We start from the raw sequence: 19,030 nt of genomic DNA on the forward strand, positions 1-19,030 counted from the left end.
TCGAGGTCTATGTCGACGACATGATCGTCAAGAGCAAGAAGAAAGAAGATCACTTCTCTGACCTAAGGGAAACACTTTCCACTTTGCGCACCTACACCATGAAGCTGAATCCGAAGAAGTGCGTCTTCGGTGTAAGGGGAGGAAAGTGCCTAGGCTTCCTTATCGACGAAAGAGGGATCAAGGCCAACCCCAACAAAATTCAGGCCATTATCGAGATGAAAAGTCCTCGAACTGTTAAAGAAGTCCAGCACCTAACCGGCTACCTGGCGGCCTTAGGGCGTTTCCTCTCCCGATTCGCTGACAAAAGTCTCCATTTCTTTCGAGCTTTAAAACAGTCAACATTCGAATGGGATGCTTCGGCAGAAGAAGCGTTCCAACAACTCAAAAGCCATCTAGCAAGTCTTCCCAAGTTAGTCTCACCTTTACCAGGAGAAACGCTATTTGTCGGCCTTGCGGTATCTGAGCAGGCTCTTAGTGCAGTCCTCGTGGCCGAGTGTGAGAAGAGCCAACATCCGGTATACTTCGTGGGCCACGCCTTCCGAGGCACAGAGTCCAAGTATCCCCCGATCGAGAAAATGATTTTTGCCTTGGTTTTTGCAACTCGGAAGCTTAAGCCTTACTTTCAGGCTCACCCTATCAAAGTTCTCACAAGTCAGCCTATGCGAAAAGTGATCGAAGGGAGGAATCAGTCGAGCAGGGTGACTGATTGGACCAACCAATTATCGGACATTGGCATAGAATTCGAGCTCCGACGCGCTATAAAAGCACAAGCCCTCGCTGATTTCATAGCCGAATGCACCTCCCGGCCCGAGTCCACCGAAGATGGATCCTGGAACCTCTTCGTTGATGGGTCGTCATCCAAAGTGGGGTGTGGCGTTGGGCTCCTGATCCTCGATACGGAGGCCAAAAGAACTGAGTATGCAGTTAAGTTCGACTTTGCCGCCTCGAATAACGAGGCCGAATACGAAGCACTGCTCTTAGGCATCCAGCTTTGCAAAGCGGCCGGCGCTCGAGAACTTAAGGCCCGCACTAGTGGAAAAAAATGCTTGTGCTACTTATCAAGTGCTTGGGTTGAGCTCGAAAACGGAGCACATGGTCTTCGTTTCATTTTTGAAAAAAAAAAAGATCTCAAGTGCTCCGATTGGGCCAAAAATCGGACCACTTGATTGTTCTATTGGGCCCTAAAACTCCCTCTCTCCAAGTCTTGCACCTGCATTTACTCTAGCCTAATTCCCTCGTCACTCTCTTATTTGTCATTCACACCTTGTCCTCTCCATTCTCAAGACCCAACTCAAAAACCTAATGGGAGAGCAGGCGACATCACGGCGGGCGACCGCCACGACTCCATGGCTCTTCTCCTTCTCTCACGGTGGCAGGTGAATCTGCAATCTCTTCCCTCTTTAATTTAGTTTTTGTTTCCTTCTCTCTCCTCCATCACTCGTGAATAACAATTATGAATAATTTCTAATAGAGTTAATTAACAAAGGAGAATCGGGGGCGAAACCCTAGCTTTCTCTGTCTTTTCGCAATCGCATCTGCTAAAGTGTTAATTCGAATTCTTCGAGGAACATTTCGAAGGTATTTTTCACTCCACTGAATTTCTATCTTTTCGTCGATTTCGTCAGTTTTTCAATTCTAGATTCGTTTTTGATAATATTATGAATTTGTTGTTAATTTTCAAGAATTTTAGCGGAAATTTTTATCTGGATTATACAGTTTTGTTGGTGATGAACTTATGATGTAATGACGCTTGTTTCTCAGTTTAATATAGATTGGTTTTTTCTTGATCATATGTTTTTTCAGTGACTTATTTGGATCTTCTTATATTATGGCTAAACAAATAGTTCTTGGTTGAACTCATCTGGCATATGCTTCATTTTAGGTTGGTTACTCCATGGCTGACTTATCATATTTGTCCTTTCCTCCTTCTATTCCTCTTTTAATGTCCTCTACATAGCCTCTCATACAGAAATAATTATCAGTCTTCTGTCTTAGTGATGTGTGGTATCTGATAGTGGGACATATGTGATAATGATGCCAAAAGAAAGTAGGATTTTGTGTTTCGCAGCTAAATGAGATCAAATTGGATTTCATAATATTCCTATCTGGTATGTTATGCTTCCTGGAGTACAGTTTGCTCATTCAAATGCTATTGATAAACTCACACCTCTGTCTTTTTTTCCCGTCGTTCTTCTTCATGGCATTGTGGCAGTACTTAGCTTCTATCTCACATTTTGAAAAATGCTTGCTTGAGATTGGAATAACCTGAGCCCTGAGGTGATATCTCAATAGCACATAAAGAAAAGAAAGGTATTTTATTTCCCTGGTTCTGACTTCCAGGCCAAACAGAGGCTAGGAATCAGATTTATAACTGAAATATGGAAATGGGATTCTTTGCTTACACCAAACCCAGTAGTTTAACATTTCACCTATTGTATTTATCCCTCTCATATATGCAATATCTATAATTTGGGATTTTTTGTATCATCCTCTCCTCAAGTTTGTGCAAAAATGGGTCTTGCTAGTAGCTTATTAATGGGAAACGGTCTGCTCCTTCTCTTCTATTTTCTTTTGATTAAAGTGTTCATACATTACGTAAATCATAAGAAAAAAAAGCACAGTAAATATTAACACTGTTATGTTAATGAAATCTCTCTCCTTCTCTCATATTGTGCTTGCTTTGAATCTCAATGGTGTTTGTCAGGGTCGCCAACGACACAGATGTTGAGCATAATTACAGGATCACTGTATAACAGTTTCATTGAAAAGGACACCAATACCTTTCCAGATTTCCATGTAGCATTTCTAGATATATTCAAGTATGTATGGGATCTTACCTTTCTACTTCAAATAAAGCTTTTACATTGTTGATTTCAGTTTTTCATTATTAGTGTGTAAGATTATTAATGTGTTCCTCAATAATTTCAAACAGCACTTTCAACTCCTCGTTGCCTAGTAAACACTATGATGTTACTTCACGCCAGGAAGTAAAGGTAAGAGAATACTAGCACTTGGTTTCTCACGAATTTAACTAATTGCTTCTCTATCTGGAATCAGTGGTCATCTCACATCATTTCAGTTACTCATAAGATTCGACATGATTCTACAAAACAACCCTTTGTAATAGTTGAATCATTTCTATCATAATTCTGTAACTTTATTTAAGTATTGATAATACGGCATATTTAGTAGGAGTGTTCATAAAAAATCGAAAAGAGTGACATTACGGCATATTGAGTAGGGGTTTAAACGGTTACGGTTCGTAAAAAGAGAACTGAAACTTACGGGTTACCGAACCGAAATGTTTCCATGTTCTTTACTTTATCCTTTAAGCATGTTATTAGTTACTAATGACCTTATAGTACATTATTTTCTGTTTATTGCTTCGATCTTATACACTCTTTAAATGGTTCTTTCCCCTAATTGATTTGAACCTTTAACACACTATTGCTTGATATTAACTTAATACTCTATTACTTGTTATATTTTGCAAAACTAGATATGTCTAATCATGAGTCCTGCAGTCTGCTCGTCGTTATGTTATTACTTCTTTAGTTCTTTGATAAATGGCTTACAAATTCTTTCAATTGGTCGGCTTTAGCTTATTTCTTTGACATGTTGTATTTCCCACTACAAATATAATACAACCATAATTATTAAATATTTAATATTTAAATTGCGGTGGTCTCAAAAGTCACTTCCAAAGCATTTTACAATCTTTGCAATTCATGATTACTTACAAAGGAGAAAAGAGACTGAGAAATTCGTGAAAATTTTGTTATTCGATTAGGTAACATATCATATTACTTTTCTTTTCATTTGATTATGAAATTTGAATTCATGTTACGTAAGTTAGTTTGAGACTATGGAGATTCGATTTCGACCTTTTTGTGGCGATTTAAGGAAAAGGGTACTCTTGATTTTTTGATATCTTGTTTATGGAGTGACAATTTTGGGAATCTTTGTTTTTTTTTTTTGTGGGTTAGGGTTTATGTTTAAGTTTTCTTGATGATTCCAGTATATCCCAATTTATTTGATAGTGGGTTATTGATTAATTATTGTCAATTTTGTAATTCTGTCTTTTTTTAGGTTGTTGTTGTTGTTGGATTATTCAGGTTTCTTGTTAAATTTACTTGGTAGTTAAGTTGCTAATTACTTGTTGCTCTTATCGCATGTTGAATTAACTTATTACTCTAATATTGAAATATGCAGGTTTTTGGTTCTTATTACAGTTGATTGTTACACTTGAATATAAAGTTCTGAGCATATATATTTGGTTAGGCTGAAAGTGGAAATAGGCAGAAAGTGTATTCTAGCTTTCTGGATTATGTTTCAGTTTTATCGTTGCTACTACTGGGTGCTTCTAGTCCAGGAATTAGTCCATCTGCATCAGCAGCTAGCTTGGGGAGTATTAACACCAGCTTTATTGGTGATAGCAGCGCGAGTACAGTAGGTTCAATGGCCTACTCACTTGGACCATATGAGCATGTCACATATAGTTCTTCTGTGAGTCTTGAGCAATCTCTCCAAATAGGAAAAGATAATCAAGGCAATGGAGAATCTGATCCAAGCAGCATAAATACGTATGTAGACATTGGAGATTTATCTTCAAATGCTAATCAGTATGGTTTTTGTGTAAATAGGTACATTGCTCCCCTATATTGCTTCTTTCTTTACCCCCAATTATTAATGCTATAGTAATTTACCATAATTTTATGTGCATTTCCAACCCTTTGTACTTTTGTAGTATGCTTGAGATCTGATATGGAAGATGATATTGGTAATATGAGTCAACTCAGAGTAGCCCCTTGTGAAATTGAGAATAAGTTACCTATTATCAGTTTTTTTTTACAATAATTATTGTGCTCTTGAGAATTTGACTTGTGGTGTACTCTTTAAGGATCATGTCTCTCTTTATTGTACTCTTTTTTTTTTCTTGATTCCGATTAATTTTTTTTCACGAGAAGTTATTGAATCTTAATGCAGGCAAGGGAAATGCTTGGCATTGGTATTGAAACTTAGTACCTTTGATATGTTTTCTTAACCTAGTAGTTGTAAAATATAAACCTCAAATCAATGAGCTCCTTAGTTTGAAAAATTATACATCGGAGAAAGGAGGTAATAGGAAGAAGGGGGGGTTATATTTGAAAATGAAGCTGAGTGCTAGTGCTAGTTGTGCACTATGCCTTTGTGTGTTTGACATGCATGTTGTGTTTGAACTTTAACTTTAACTTTATATTTTGATGTTTGAATAGACTAAAAGAGACAACTGCACTTCTGGTTTTTTAAGACTTGTTACCCATGCTGCCGATCAGCAAGGGTAGCAGGTTTCATTTTTTTTTTTTTAAATGTCTCAAGTGCTCCGGTTGATAAGAGAAAACCGGAGCACTTGTGAACCAAGTGCTCCGGTTTTCCCTTATCAACCGAAGCACTTGACTTATTTTGAGCACATAAAATCCACAAGTGCTCCGGTTTTTAATACAATCGAAGCACTTGTGAATTTAAGTGCTTCGGTTGAAAACCGGAGCACTGGATAGATGCTCAAGTGCTCGTATGGCGTATGCTACGGGTCAAATACGGAGCACTTGTACGGTTTTTAACCGGAACACTTGAAGATTTTTCCAATAGTGCCACTCAGACTCCCAACTAATCGTTGGACAAGTAACAGGGGAGTTCGAGGCGAAGGAAGATAGTATGAGGATGTATCTAAGGAAGGTGAAAGAAGAAATTTTGGGCCTATCCCTCTTCACCATAACTCACATCCCTCGATCAGAGAATCAACAAGCCGACGCCTTGTCAAGATTGGCGAGTTCGGCAGAAGATCTCTCACCTCGACCCATCATGTGGGAAGTCCTGAAGGCTCCCAGCATTAAAAGAGGAGTAACCACTCTTGACAGAAGTCCTACTTAGATGGACAAAATCATAGCATTCATTCGAGATGGTGTCCTCCCTGAAGATGAGCTTGAGGCAGAGCGAGTTCGAAGGTGAGCTCGTTGGTTCGCCTATCACGAAGGGCAGTTATATAAGAAATCATTCACTCACCCCCTCCTCCGTTGCCTCACCGCCTAAGAAGGGGATTACGTCCTTCGAGAGACTCGTCGAGGGGCATGCGGAAGCCACCAAGGGGCGCGAACCATTGCCGCTAAGGCACTTCGAGCAGGGTACTACTGGCCCACCATGAGGGAAGATGCCTCAGCTATGGTTCGAAAATGTAAAGAATGCCAAATGCATGCCAACATACCCCATCAAGCTGTAAGCACCTTAACAATTATCCAAGCCCCCTTGCCATTCGACATGTGGGGCATGGACCTCCTAGGACCTTTCCCTCCAGCATCGGGGCAGCGAAGGTTCCTACTGGTCGTTGTCGATTACTTCACCAAGTGGGTCGAGGCGGCACCTCTGGCTTCCATCACTGACAGGCAAGTTCAACAATTCATCTGGCAGCACTTGATCACCCGGTTCGGGGTCCCTCGAATCCTTATATCAGACAATAGCTGACAGTTCAACAGTGGCCCTACTCGGAACTATTGTTCGATGTTTGGAAGGAGCAAAAGGCTCATGGATCGATGACGTACCTGGAATTCTTTGGTCCACCAGGACAACCGTTTGAGAAGCAACAGGCCACTCGCCCTTCAACTTAGTATATGGAAGCGAGGATGTCCTACCAGTCGAGTTGGGCATTCCATCACCCCGGATCACGTTCTATGATCATGACATCAACGACGAAGAAAAGAAGATTAACCTCGATCTTCTTCCTGAGACTCGAGGAACAACCCTCCATAAGGCCATCTCTTATAAGCTCAAGCTCACCCGGTTGTTCAACCGCCGAGTCAAGCAGCGACCCTTTCAGGTTAATGACTGGGTACTCCGGAAGTTTGAGTCCACGGGACGCCAGCCTAGCTTGGGAAAACTTCAGCCCAACTGGGAAGGACCATATCGCGTGACCTCAATAGTCCGCCCAAGCACCTACCGCCTCGAAGACCAAGAGGGGCATCCCCTTCCTCGGCCTTGGAACGTGGACAACCTTCGTAAATTTTATGTCTAAATGCTTTGTCCCTCAAGCTTTGGGGCATACCATATAGGCACTTCTGTAATCATTTTGTAAGGCACTGAAAAGCATGTCGCTTTTTGTAAACATCGCAAGTCACTTGCCTTTTGTCTTTTGGACATTATTTATAACAGTTGCTTTTGTGAATTACTTGTTATGTAAAGAGCTTCGAGCTCACTCAACTAGTATACAGTGAGCATAAACTTAAAAGGCCTCGAGATTACTCATGCACAACATTAATTCTGGAACAAAATATAAGGCATATAAGCTCGAAGGGACAAACAAATGAGCAACAAATAATCGATGTTTTATTCCATTAATCATAGGATAAGCTATCGAAGTTGCTACAATACAAGTTCAAGAAAAAACTTAGATCAAACAAGAAAGCCTAAGGGTCCAATGTTTACCTTTGTAGGAGACATGAGAAAAGCCTAGAAAGAAGACAAGGAAAAAGGAAGGGCCTGAAGAAGAGGAGAAGAGCCATGGTCCATCCCTCGAGCTGTGGGAAGCCGTGAAGAAAAGGAGAAGAGCCACGGTTCACCCCTCGAGATTAGCGGGGGGAGGAACTTGGTCCTAAGCCTGGCCTGCCTCAACAGCCACTTCCTCCTGGGAAAGTGCCTTGACACCTTCCTCGACTTCGGCCCAGGAAAGATCGAGGGCAAGCATCTCGAGGACAACCGCATCTTGCGGGGAGCCTCGGTTTGACCTATCTCAAAGGCTTGCAGAGAGACGTCCTCGAGGAAGGTCCTCCCCTCATCGAAGTCATTCCAGTCCTGGACCACGGCCTCCCGGCACTCCCGAGCCTTTGCAATGGCCTCCTCAGCACTCTTTCGAGCCTTCTCGACTCGCTGATCAGCCTTCTTGCAGTCCTTGGCAGCCGCCCTATGCCTTCTATTGGTGGAGTCCCTCTGTGAGATGGCATCCTCGAGAGCCTGCTCGAGCTCCCCTTTCTTCTCCTCGAAAGCCTTAAGGAACCTGGCCATCGAGTCATGGGTTTCCGAGAGTCGCATCTCGGTCAGCCGCAGTCGATTGACGAGAGTATTTCTCTTGTCCCAAGACATCTCTCCTAGACAGCCCCAGCGGCTATCCCGGGCGCAGACCTTAGACCCAGGGCCAACACCCTGATCGACAGCTGATAAAGAAAAGGAGTGTTAGAAAGCGTTAAAAGCTGAAGATATTCTGCTAAAGTAACATAAAAGATTACCATACCTCGGTCATGGTCGCCTTAACGGCCTCGACCTTTTGCCCATCGGGCGTTAGACACGCCCTTTAATCCAGCTTTGTCATTAAATGCTCCGAGGCATTGTCGAACCTCGCAGCCATTTCGGCCTTCGAGAGGGCCGAGAAGGGTAGTCTCCTGGTCTCTTCAGACCTTAACGTCCTTTAGTTTGGATTTCGAGGCCAGGAGGATAGGAGGCTGCTTCTTCTCCTTGAAAAGAAAGCGTTACACCCTAAGAGCCACGCAGGACCCAACTAAGTACAAACAAGGCAAAAGGAGCAAATGACTACTTAATAGAAGAGCTAAGAAGAGCTGCTCGAGGTGCTGCTGTCAGAGGTCTCGGACACTACCTCCTCGTCATTACTTTCGGAAGAGGAGTTATCGCTCGAGCCTCCTTGGTCCCCCGATTCTCCTCGTGCACCTCATCCCCTCGAGCGAGGGATGTCCAGGCAGCAGAGGGGTCTTCGATCCGAGGAATATCCCCTCCAAGGAGATCCACTATGTCGATGGCATCGTCCACCTGGAGCTCGGGACCGGGGTCGTTGCCTTCGAGTAATTTGGCATTCACAACAGCATCATACTCCGCCTCGACCACTTGCCAGTTTGCATGGGGATACACCTTCTTAAAGGCCTCTCGAAGCCTCCCCACGGCCTCTCGAGTGGCAACCTCAGCAGCCTCCAGGCCCATATCTGCCGCAAACTCCAGACCAGCCTCCGAGTTCTTCTATTCCTCGATAATTTGGTCTCGAGTGCGTGAGACACTTTTCCATTGGCTCGTCAAGTCCCGGGCCCTCTACTCCAGAATGGCCTTATCCTGGGCCCAGAGTTTCCTCTCGTCTTCGACGCCTTTGTTGAGCTTCTCGATCTCTTTGCCCCGCTAGACGGCTAGCTCCGTCTGTTGCTTCAACCCCGCTCGAAGCTTGCGGCAACCAGCGGTATGGCGATGGCCGATCACCATCATACGAATCAAGTGGTGAAAGAAAAAGAATATTACACTAGTAGAATAAATGCTATTTGCTGCGGTGATATTGCGGCGGTTTTACCTATACGCAGCAATATAACACGCAAAATGTAATAGCCCTGTTTTTAAGAGCGTTTATTTAAACGTTAAATATAATTATTAAGTTAATTATGTTGCGAAATTTATTATTTTATTTGAGTTGTGGAGTTATTATTATTATTATTATTATTTTATATTTTCGGATTTTAAGTTTAAGTTGAGCGGTTTTTGGCCCAAATAGAAAATCGAAGTCGGGCCCCCATCCTTTAATGTTGTCGGTTGCTTTTGAAAGATTAACCCACAAATTCTCCCTTCATTGTCGGTTAAATGAGTAATAATCCCAAACCCCAGTTCTTTCTCTCTCCCCGTGAAACCCACAAACCCCAAACCCGTACCCCGCGTTTTCTCTCTCTTCTTGCGCGCCGGTGCCGGTGGCTACAGGTCGGCGGTGCTGTCGTCTTCAGTTTTTGGTCGCCGGAATTCCCCTTTCCCTCCGTTCGCGTCGTTGCTGCCGGTGATGTTGTTGCTGCTGTCTCGTTTTCTCTCTCCTCTGTTTCGTCGCAGAGTTGTTGCTGCTGCCGTTGTTATTTGTCGCCGCTATTATTGTGGCGACGTTGGCATCGCCGTGTTGCTGCTGCACCTCCGCGGTCGTGGTGTTGGTGGTTGAGTTCCCCTCCCTCGACGGTACTAACCTTTGGTCTTCTCTCTGTTTTGGTTTTATGACTTTTAGTTTTGGAATTAAATTATCAATTTGATTGTGGATTGTTGTTGTTGAGTTGTGTTACTAGTGTTGTTATAGAACCATAATTATGAGTTAATAATGTTTGGTAGTTTGTGTTGTGAAATCTGATTCATTTATTTTATGTTGCTAATGTTTTTCAGTTTATGGTTTCATTTGGTGAAGTTGTTTATGTAATCAGTTTATAACATAAATTATAATTGGTATTACTTGTAAGTTATTGTGATGAAAGGTTACAATTTTCTTGATCAGTTCACTTTCGAAATCTCGTGTAGTGGTTTTTGTAAAATAGAAATGTTGGTTCTTTCTTAAACTCATTTCAACTAAGAAAAGCTACTTGAATTAATTTCTTTAAATGGCTATTTATTAGAAATTGTTATTAATGTTATTAATGTTAACGAGGTGAAATCCTAGGATTGGGTTAAGGAGTTGAAACGCAATGATCTACACATAGAAGACTATTATTAGGAAATGAGAAGGATAATTTATTCGTCTCTTGATCACATAGTTTAATTAAACTTATGAGATTTCTTAGTTGGTTGAATATTTTGTATTACTAATTGATGTTAATAAGTTTAGTAGAGACAACATATAAGGATAGTGATTTGTAAATTGTTGGTGGTAAACATAGATTAGACAAGCTCCTTTTATAGATGATAAATTAAGTTGGTGTAATGTTGGCTTTGAAAAAGATTTATGATTATGAGAGTTCCTTAAATTAGCTTGGTAAATGTATCTATTAAGTTTAAGTAATATAAACCTTATATTTAGCTAAGATGAATAGTAAGTAATCCTAAGTGAACTACTTCTTCGATGGGAGGTTATCATTTAGATTAATAAAATAATTTATATTAAGAACAATGAGGAATGATAATTGATATTACTTAATAGTATTGAAGTGAAATCATGTTGTTGGTTTTGTTTATGCGATATATGAAAGGTTTTCTTATGTTGTCGTTGTTGGAAGTTCACTGAATTGTGGAAAGGTGATATACCTAGTATATAATAAGAATTCTAATTGTAGCTTATCATTTTGTCAAAGTATGTATTATATTAATAAGTGGACTGATGTGGTAAGTGTGTGATAGTATTCTATTTATAGCTAAACGTTCTAGAATTGGTTGGGTATAAGTCTATAAAGAAGACTAATTAGATGAAAGTTTGCAATAAGGTAAAGATAACAGAATCTGACTAGAGTTATCAAAGATGCTATGTGGAATAATAGTTTGAGTATACTGTTTAAATGAGTCAACCTAAGTAGAAGAGAGGATTAACTAATTACTACTAATAATAAGAAGAGTACGGGGATTAGTCCACTTTAACTACGGATTAGATTAATGAAGATATGGTTAATAAACTATTTTAGTTCCATAACTATAAACGGAATAAGATAATAAAGTCGGCTTAATTGACTAGTGATTCACTAAAGTCAATTAGTGCGTTGTTTAACTACATAAATGAAAATATAGGTTGTGGATTAATTGAAGAAGTCCCAATCAAATAATTGGAATGGTTTCCTAATTAGTAATGAGATAAACTCGTTCTATAGGATTATAGCCGCGGGTTGTAGTTGAGTTTGTTGGTAAACATGTTACTTGGAGTTCACTAATTATAGTATGAATCAAAACTGATTGTTTCATTAATCAACCTTTGATTAATGACCTGGAGTGTGATGTGTAAGTTAACTCTCGTTAGTTAATTCTAGCTGAGAGACCATTTGCCATTGTTGTTGGTATTGATCGGATATGATTGCTTATGAGTTGTGGTAATCATAACTTCTTAATGTGAAGTTTTCTAGTGTGGTTGGTTATGCAACAATTGCTTATAGTTACTAAAGCTAGTTGATGAGTTATATGAATGATCTGATTGAGTTATGAACGATACTCGAAAGGAAGCTAAAAGGGGAAAGTAGCCTCGTCTGAGTCGACGGATGCGGTGACATGAACAGTGCCCCATGGATTGTGAACCTTGGGGGCCCCACAGGGAAAACTGCCCATTGCTCTGTGGGGCGATAATCGGGCGATATATCAGGTAATGTGAAACCTGTGGATGGCTGATGAAATCAGCGGAAAAATGTACTCCGGACTAGTCGCGGTTATTGCCAAAAGTAAAGCGAATGGTTGGGTGACGACCCCCACTGTCGGAGTGTAAGCTTTGTCTCCTCCGCCGCGTTCTCTTTCCCCCTGGTTAAAAGAATGTTATCTCAGAGTATGAAAGTTATATCGATAATGGATTCCCGATAAGGAATCGTATCGTGGTAAATTGTTTCGATATTGGATTCCCGATAAGGAATCATATCAGGTAAGTAGTGAATGTTTATTCAGTATATGAATATGAATATCGATATTGGTTTTCTGATAAGGAGGCATATCATGGTAAGTGATACTAACGTTAGATTTCCGATGAGGAATCGTATCTCGTTATTGGATTCCCGATAAGGAATCGTTATGATGAAAGTTGTTGTGTTATTTATTGCCTTTGTGTAGGACGGTATATGAGAATGATTGATAGAGTATGAAAACATAAGTTTGGATTTCTGATAAGAAATCAATTAAAGGAAGTAAAGTGTATTATTTATATCAAAGTTGGTAAACCCATATTCCTTATAAGGGATTGTGATATGTTGAAAGGTTAACTAATCAGTTTCTATATAAGATATATCAGTTACAAGATTGTTTGGAGTTACGTTGTTGGGTTTACTTTTATGTGAATGACAATGTAGTAGAAAAGGAACAATTAGATAAAGATGTATAAGTATGTTGTCAACATGAGTTGATGTGATGCATGTTATGACAATGTGATTATGTTGACTGCTGAGTCGTTTTCAAGTAAAAACCACCAAAGCATGTGTTACTCTTGTTTATGGGTTAGTACTCAGCTTTGCTGATGTGTGTACGTTGTTTTGTCATTTTTGTGGCCTGTCACTTGGTGGGTGGCAGTATCTTATATGTTTCAGGTTGAAGCCGTGAGTTATTCTTTTGCAAGCTGAAGCGGATACGAGATGGTGCAATATTATATTTGTTATTGAAGTGAGGACGCTCCACTTGTAATAGTTAATCGTTTATTTTCTATAATTTATTTCTTCATTTAAGAATCGTTAGCTAGTGCTCTTGATTCTCTGTTGGTTGTTGCTCCGCGAAAGCGTTGAGGTTGTTCAGCTTTGGGATTTGGAAATATTTTATAAATTGAAATTGTAACAGGTTCATATTATTTTTCGCTTTAGCGTTGTCCTATTTTCAAAGGAAATTCTGCCGGATTTTCTGTAGAAATTTATGGGAATAGAGTCTGAGAATCAGAGCGTAGTTGCAATAGTAAATTAATTTGAATAGAGTTGGGAATCCAGTTCCATACTCTCCGATGTAGTTCGGTGAGTGTGATGGTAATAGTTCGGGTTATCTTGACCAGAGTCTCTTTCGCTGTGTTTAATCCTCTGTAAGCTGGTCGGGAGAATTCGGGCTGTTACACAAAAAGAAAAGAAAAAATAGAAATTGACAATATTACTACGGTTCCCGCCCTAAACCGCAGCAATATTGTCTAACGGACACTTTTTAAAATTAATGTGGGGGCCTGAACAGCAAATATTGTTGCGGTTTCCACGTAGGACCGCAGCAATATATTAAAAAAATATTTTTTTAATATATTGCTGCGGTCCTACATGGCAACCGCAGCAATATATGCTGAATTAACCAAAAAAAGACGGGGCGCCTGTTGAAATTATAAAACACAACACTTAGGGTTTTTCTTTCACTCCTCTCAAGAGAGGTGCCTCTCTCTCTCCTCTCTCTCCTCTCTCTCACTCGTTCGTTTTCCCTCACCTTCTCTCTCCTCTCAGCCTTCGTTTTCTCTCACCCTCCCTCCTCACTCACCGTCGCCACCCTTGCTCGACGCAACAAAGCCTCCTCCGTGGTTCGTTCGTTCGTTCAGATCCATCAACAATTGTTCGCTCTTCTTCGCCGCATCAACTGTCGTTCGCTCTTCGTCGCCGCATCAACTCTCGTTCGCTCTTCATCGCCATCAACAATTGTTCACTCACTCTCCTCGTCGCCGCATCAGTGAGTGATGGATTTCACTCAATCGTCGTTCATCGAGATGCGGGGGGTTGATGCAAGAGATCTTCACTCAATCGACCCTCACCCACCGCAATCTGTTTTTGATATCTCAGAAGATGGGTAAGGTGGTAATTTTTGCTACAGTGTTGGGAGCTGCGGTAGTTTGTGCAGTAGGGGGGTTAATTGTGAGCCGTCGGATGAAAATGGGGAAAATTGGAGGCGTATGATGGAGATATTGAGGGATTTTGAGGAGAAATGTCGGACCCCAATTGAGAAATTGAAGTAGGTGGCTGATGCCATGGTTATGGAAATGCATGCTAGTCTTGCTTCTGATGATGGCAGCAGTATTAAGATGCTTATCAGCTATGTTGACAATCTCCTAACTGGGTATTTTTCTTTTTCCTTTTTTTTTATGTTGTTGTGAAAGGGGAATTAGTTGTCTATTATGATGTTATTACTTTCATGTAATTTTTGCTTAATTCTGATATGTTCTTTATATGGTGGAAGTATTTTGATCTGATAGGGTGTTTGCTGCAAATTTTATACATAGTTATCAACTTGAAAGTGTTTTTTTATGGGTTTATGCATATAATCTGCATCATTTGTGCCATTTTAGTGTCTACTTTTTTGTGGGTTAGTCTTTGAGGGTTTTTTTTTCTTCTTATGATGATTTTTACTTCTTTTTAGTTGAGTTTTTCTGGGTATTTAGCATCAAATGTGGGAGTTAATTTGTAAATTTGAGCTGAAGTTGAATAACAGGTTGAACATTGGTTGATCTTTTGGTGTTTGGTTGGTGACAGTGATTGATTCCTCAAAAGAGATTATGTTCTAGTAAGAAAGATTTTTCCTTTTTTTTTTGGCATTTTCTTCCTTTTTTTAGTTACTTTAGATTTTATAATAGATCCCTGAAAGCTATGTTTAGTTTCTTGAATGCCTTGCTAAATTCATTTTGATGTCCTTTTATTTATCACTGTATAATTTATTCCAATTTTATGGGTTTTTCAAGCTTATTTTATGATGCATTGGATATGAAATACTTCATTTGGATGTATTATGTCAAAGAATGTGACAAATTTTTGTTTGGGATATTCATGATTTCAGGTGAAAACTAGCTTAGGGGTTTCTTCTAGTTGAGTTGGGCAGTTCTTGTTGTGTGGTGAAGATATAGGTTTGAAGTAATGGTGAGACTTTTTAGGTTTGTTGGGCATTGCTTCAATTTAAGAAGGGTATTAAGCATGACCCTACTGGTTATGTGTTGAATTCATGGAATGAGGAGTCCATTGATTTCAATGGTTGCCCTTCTTCTTGGAATGGCATAGTTTGTAATGCGGGACATGTTGCCGGGGTTGTTCTTGATAACTTGTACCATGTTGGTAAAACTTTCAATGGCAAACAAGGTACATAATCTGCATCATTTGTGCCAATTGAATTCTGGTAGTGGTGATTTTGCTTTGGTGGTGTAATGAATTAGGGTAAAGGTAAGAGTGTTGTTGATGAAAATGTTGCAGCAACCACAAGAAGAAGAACAATTGGTATTAACAACGGGGGGCGCACCTCCGAAGCAGGTAGCAATCGCAATGGATAGATACAAGCCTCTCGCCTTATAGCCGATATTAGGATCGGAGCTGATCGTTTACTTGACGCATTATTTGTGCGATCAATGTTTCATCACCCTTCTAAAACCTAAAATTTTATTACTAAACAAGAGTCTGCTATGCGTCATCACCTTCAAGACCTTCGCAATATCGGTTCGTACTTTCTATCTTTTTGTTTTTGTAATTGCTTGTCAATTGTATCAATACATTGTTCATAAACTAACTGCCTGTGTTACTTGCTCATGCTAGGAAAACAGCTTGAATCTTCTGGGGTTCTTAACGAAGCACTTAGACCACGAAGCAACTCTTGGGGATTGCTACATGTCCGTCGTTTCGTTTCAAGATCTTTGTCTTCTTCGATCTGTTTAGTATTTTTTACTTTTTTTTTTCTTTTTTTTTTTTATTTTCTTTATTAGTTTTATATTTCTTTTTTTTTTGTTCTTTTTACTTTATTCTACTAGTTTGAGTTTGATAATCCTTTGTTATTATATGCATTATTTTAGTTGTAAGTGTTTTTTTTCATTTAACATTTTAATCTATTGTATTTTTTATGTAACTAGTTTTTTTTTATCGTTATATATTAATAATATTCCTATGTCATTTCATTTTCAATTCATATGAAAATTTTGTGGATAGTGGATTGGTTTGTTGCCTGATTTTAAATTTTCAAATGTGATTGCAAAATGCAATTTTGGTTACCAGGACCTATTGACATATTGCTGCGATTTTGGCCCAAAACCGCAGCAATACTCTCTGTTAAATATATAATACATTAAAATATTGCTGTGGTTTGGCCTAAAAACCGCAGCAATATTGGTAGATATTGCTGCGGTTTAAAACCTCAACAATATAATTAATACCTATTGTTGCCCCCCCTTAATTGATGCGCGCCCAAAACCGCAGCAGTAGGGCACTTTTTAACCGCAGCAAATAGCATTTATTCTACTAGTGTTTGAGAAGATCGGTCAAAGGTGGGATTATTCCCATAAAAAAATCCTTTAAAATACTGGAATATGTAATGATACTACATAGAAATTTGAGTACATGCATGGTACACCCAGTATCAGTTATGTAATAAAATCATCAAAGGAACAAAATTTTACTTATTTTTAATCATTTATTTCTGCGTCTTCTTTCCTCCTCTTCTTTACTTCTAGTCTTCTTCCTTGTTTCTCTTGCTTTCAATATTTTCTCTCCTCCATTATTTTTTTTACCTCCGAATTTCACTATCCTCCATATTTTCCGACCTCCAATCTCTCTCTTTACTCAATTGTTTTTCACCTTCAAATTTTCTCCTATATTGTTTCTCTGTCTTCTCCAAATTTTCAACTTTCGTTGAAATTAATAAATGGCAAAATCCAATATTCGAGCTTCAAATTCTATAAATGATGGAATTAATTTCAAATTTGAGAATCAAAGTTAGAGTTTTCGAAAAATATTCAAGGGTGGAATTAATGACAAATAATACAAAAGATGATTTAAAAATCAACACTAGTTTTACATTTTTCTAACCTTCATGGTTTCTCTTATCTTAAAATTTCTCTCTCCATTATTGTTTCTCAACTCAAAATTTCTCTCTCCATTATGTTTTTCTCTCTCATAGCTGTCAATCAAATTGATGAACTTTAAAACATGATTTCAAAAAGTTGGGTTTCATGAATGACAAAAACATATTAAAGTTCCGGATTAATCAATTGTGGACTTAGTTTTACATTGCAAATCAATATTTTAGTTTCAAAATGAGGAAACACTTATGTTCTTTTGAGGAAATGAGCGAAAATTTTGCTCATTAAGTAAAAAAAAAAAAAACTGCTCATTTTCTTGAGTAGAATTGTTTGCCCATTTGAGAAAAGTTTGCACATATGAGCGAATGATGAGTAGAATTTTGCTCATTTAGAAAATTTTCTATGAACAGTAAGTAAAAAATAGTCTTGGGTGTACCATGACTACAGTACACCTAGGTTTACTATAAATTTTCTCCAGGAGAGTTAAAAACAAAGAGACACCATATATAATTACACCATATAATAAAATTAATTAACAGTGCACACTTAAAGTATCTTTCCTTACAATTTGCCTCTGAATATAAGATAATAAGTTGGGTTTTTTCACTAAGTGCGTTCGAGTTTTTGGTTTATTTATCATGTACCCTCGCAAATTTCAAAATTCACCAGGTAACTCTCATTTTCTTGGCAATACATCAAAATGCGTTTAATGACTAGCGGTGGTTAATTTCGCTAGCTAGTTATGAACCTTGATTGACCCCTCTAACCTTAATTAAACTCTCGAATCCTAACCCCTAATCCCCTAACACCTAATCCCAATACTAATGCCCTAAGCCTAACCACCACCACCACCACCACACCCTTGCAGCCCCCACCACCACCACCCCCACCCCTACAACTCCACCCTCCTCCACGAGTACCCCACCCCTTCCCCCCACCCTTGTAGACCCCCCACCCTCGCAAACCCCCCACCCTCGCAAACCCCACCCCTCCTCAACGAGCACCCTCATCCCCACCCCCGCAACCTCATACCCCCATAGCCCCGAAGCCCCCCAACCCCTCCTCCACCTCGCACCTCACCCTTTTGATTTCCGCATCTACATTAGAGAGCATGGGAATCAGAGAAAAACGAACAACAACATGGAAGTTGGGGGAGGTGACGCGACAACATTGCGGGTGTTGCGCAAAGTGGCGTCACGGGCTGATGTAGGTGCAGGCTGCAAGTAGAGAGCGAGAAGAGGGATGCGCGAGGATGCAAGGGAGAATGGAGTGATGTGGGGTTGGTTTACGAGGACGACGAGCAACAATAGCGAAGGGGTGCATAAATTGAAGGGACAAGGGTTGCGGGGGTGGGGGGCTGCGGGTTACGTTGCTGCGGGTTGTGGGAGTGGGGGCTTCGGGTTCGGGGGAAGGGGTGAGTGTGCTCGTCGTAGGGGGAGGTGGTGATGGTTGGGTGGTTAGGGTTAGGGTATTAGGATTGGGGTTAGGTCTTAGGAGTTAGGTGTTAGGAGTTAGGTGTTAGGGTTTAGGGGTTATGGGTTAGGGTTAGAGGACTTAATTAGGGTCGGAAGGGTTGGTGACTAATGGAGTTAACCACTTTAGTCGTTAAGAGTATTTTGATGTATTACCAGGAAAATGAGAGGTTCTAGGTAAATTTTGAAAAGTTTGGCCGTATCTGGTGAATAAACCGAAAATTAGGAGTTAATTAGTGAAAAAATTGTAATAATATTTACCTAATTTGCATTTTAAGAATGATATGAAAACGGAATTGGAAATTTGCAAGAAAAATACGCGTTATCTAGGATAGACCTTTGGTCTAGATTACTCTTAAACGAAAGAGTAGCTAGAAATAAATGAAAGCATTTAAAGCATGAT

General features: G+C 39.7%; 1 long non-coding RNA gene across 3 annotated transcripts; it reads left to right on the forward strand.

Moving 5' to 3' along the window:
* The first annotated feature begins 1,217 nt into the window (after positions 1-1,217).
* On the forward strand, positions 1,218-16,531 carry LOC125498268 (uncharacterized). Of its 3 annotated transcripts, XR_008967894.1 has the most exons (8): positions 1,218-1,376; positions 1,472-1,578; positions 2,705-2,819; positions 2,933-2,993; positions 4,213-4,643; positions 12,946-14,886; positions 15,157-15,803; positions 15,900-16,531. It is a non-coding gene; the product is annotated as an uncharacterized LOC125498268 (long non-coding RNA). The 3 variants fall into 3 exon arrangements; XR_007275139.1 differs by lacking the exons at positions 12,946-14,886; positions 15,157-15,803; positions 15,900-16,531 and adding an exon at positions 1,804-1,882 and having other exon boundaries at positions 1,222-1,376; positions 4,213-4,794; XR_007275138.1 differs by lacking the exons at positions 12,946-14,886; positions 15,157-15,803; positions 15,900-16,531 and having other exon boundaries at positions 1,222-1,376; positions 4,213-4,794.
* The last annotated feature ends 2,499 nt before the right edge of the window (positions 16,532-19,030 follow it).

Source organism: Beta vulgaris, chromosome 1 (assembly GCF_026745355.1).
Source record: "Beta vulgaris subsp. vulgaris cultivar EL10 chromosome 1, EL10.2, whole genome shotgun sequence".
NCBI classification, from domain to species: Eukaryota; Viridiplantae; Streptophyta; class Magnoliopsida; order Caryophyllales; family Amaranthaceae; genus Beta; species Beta vulgaris.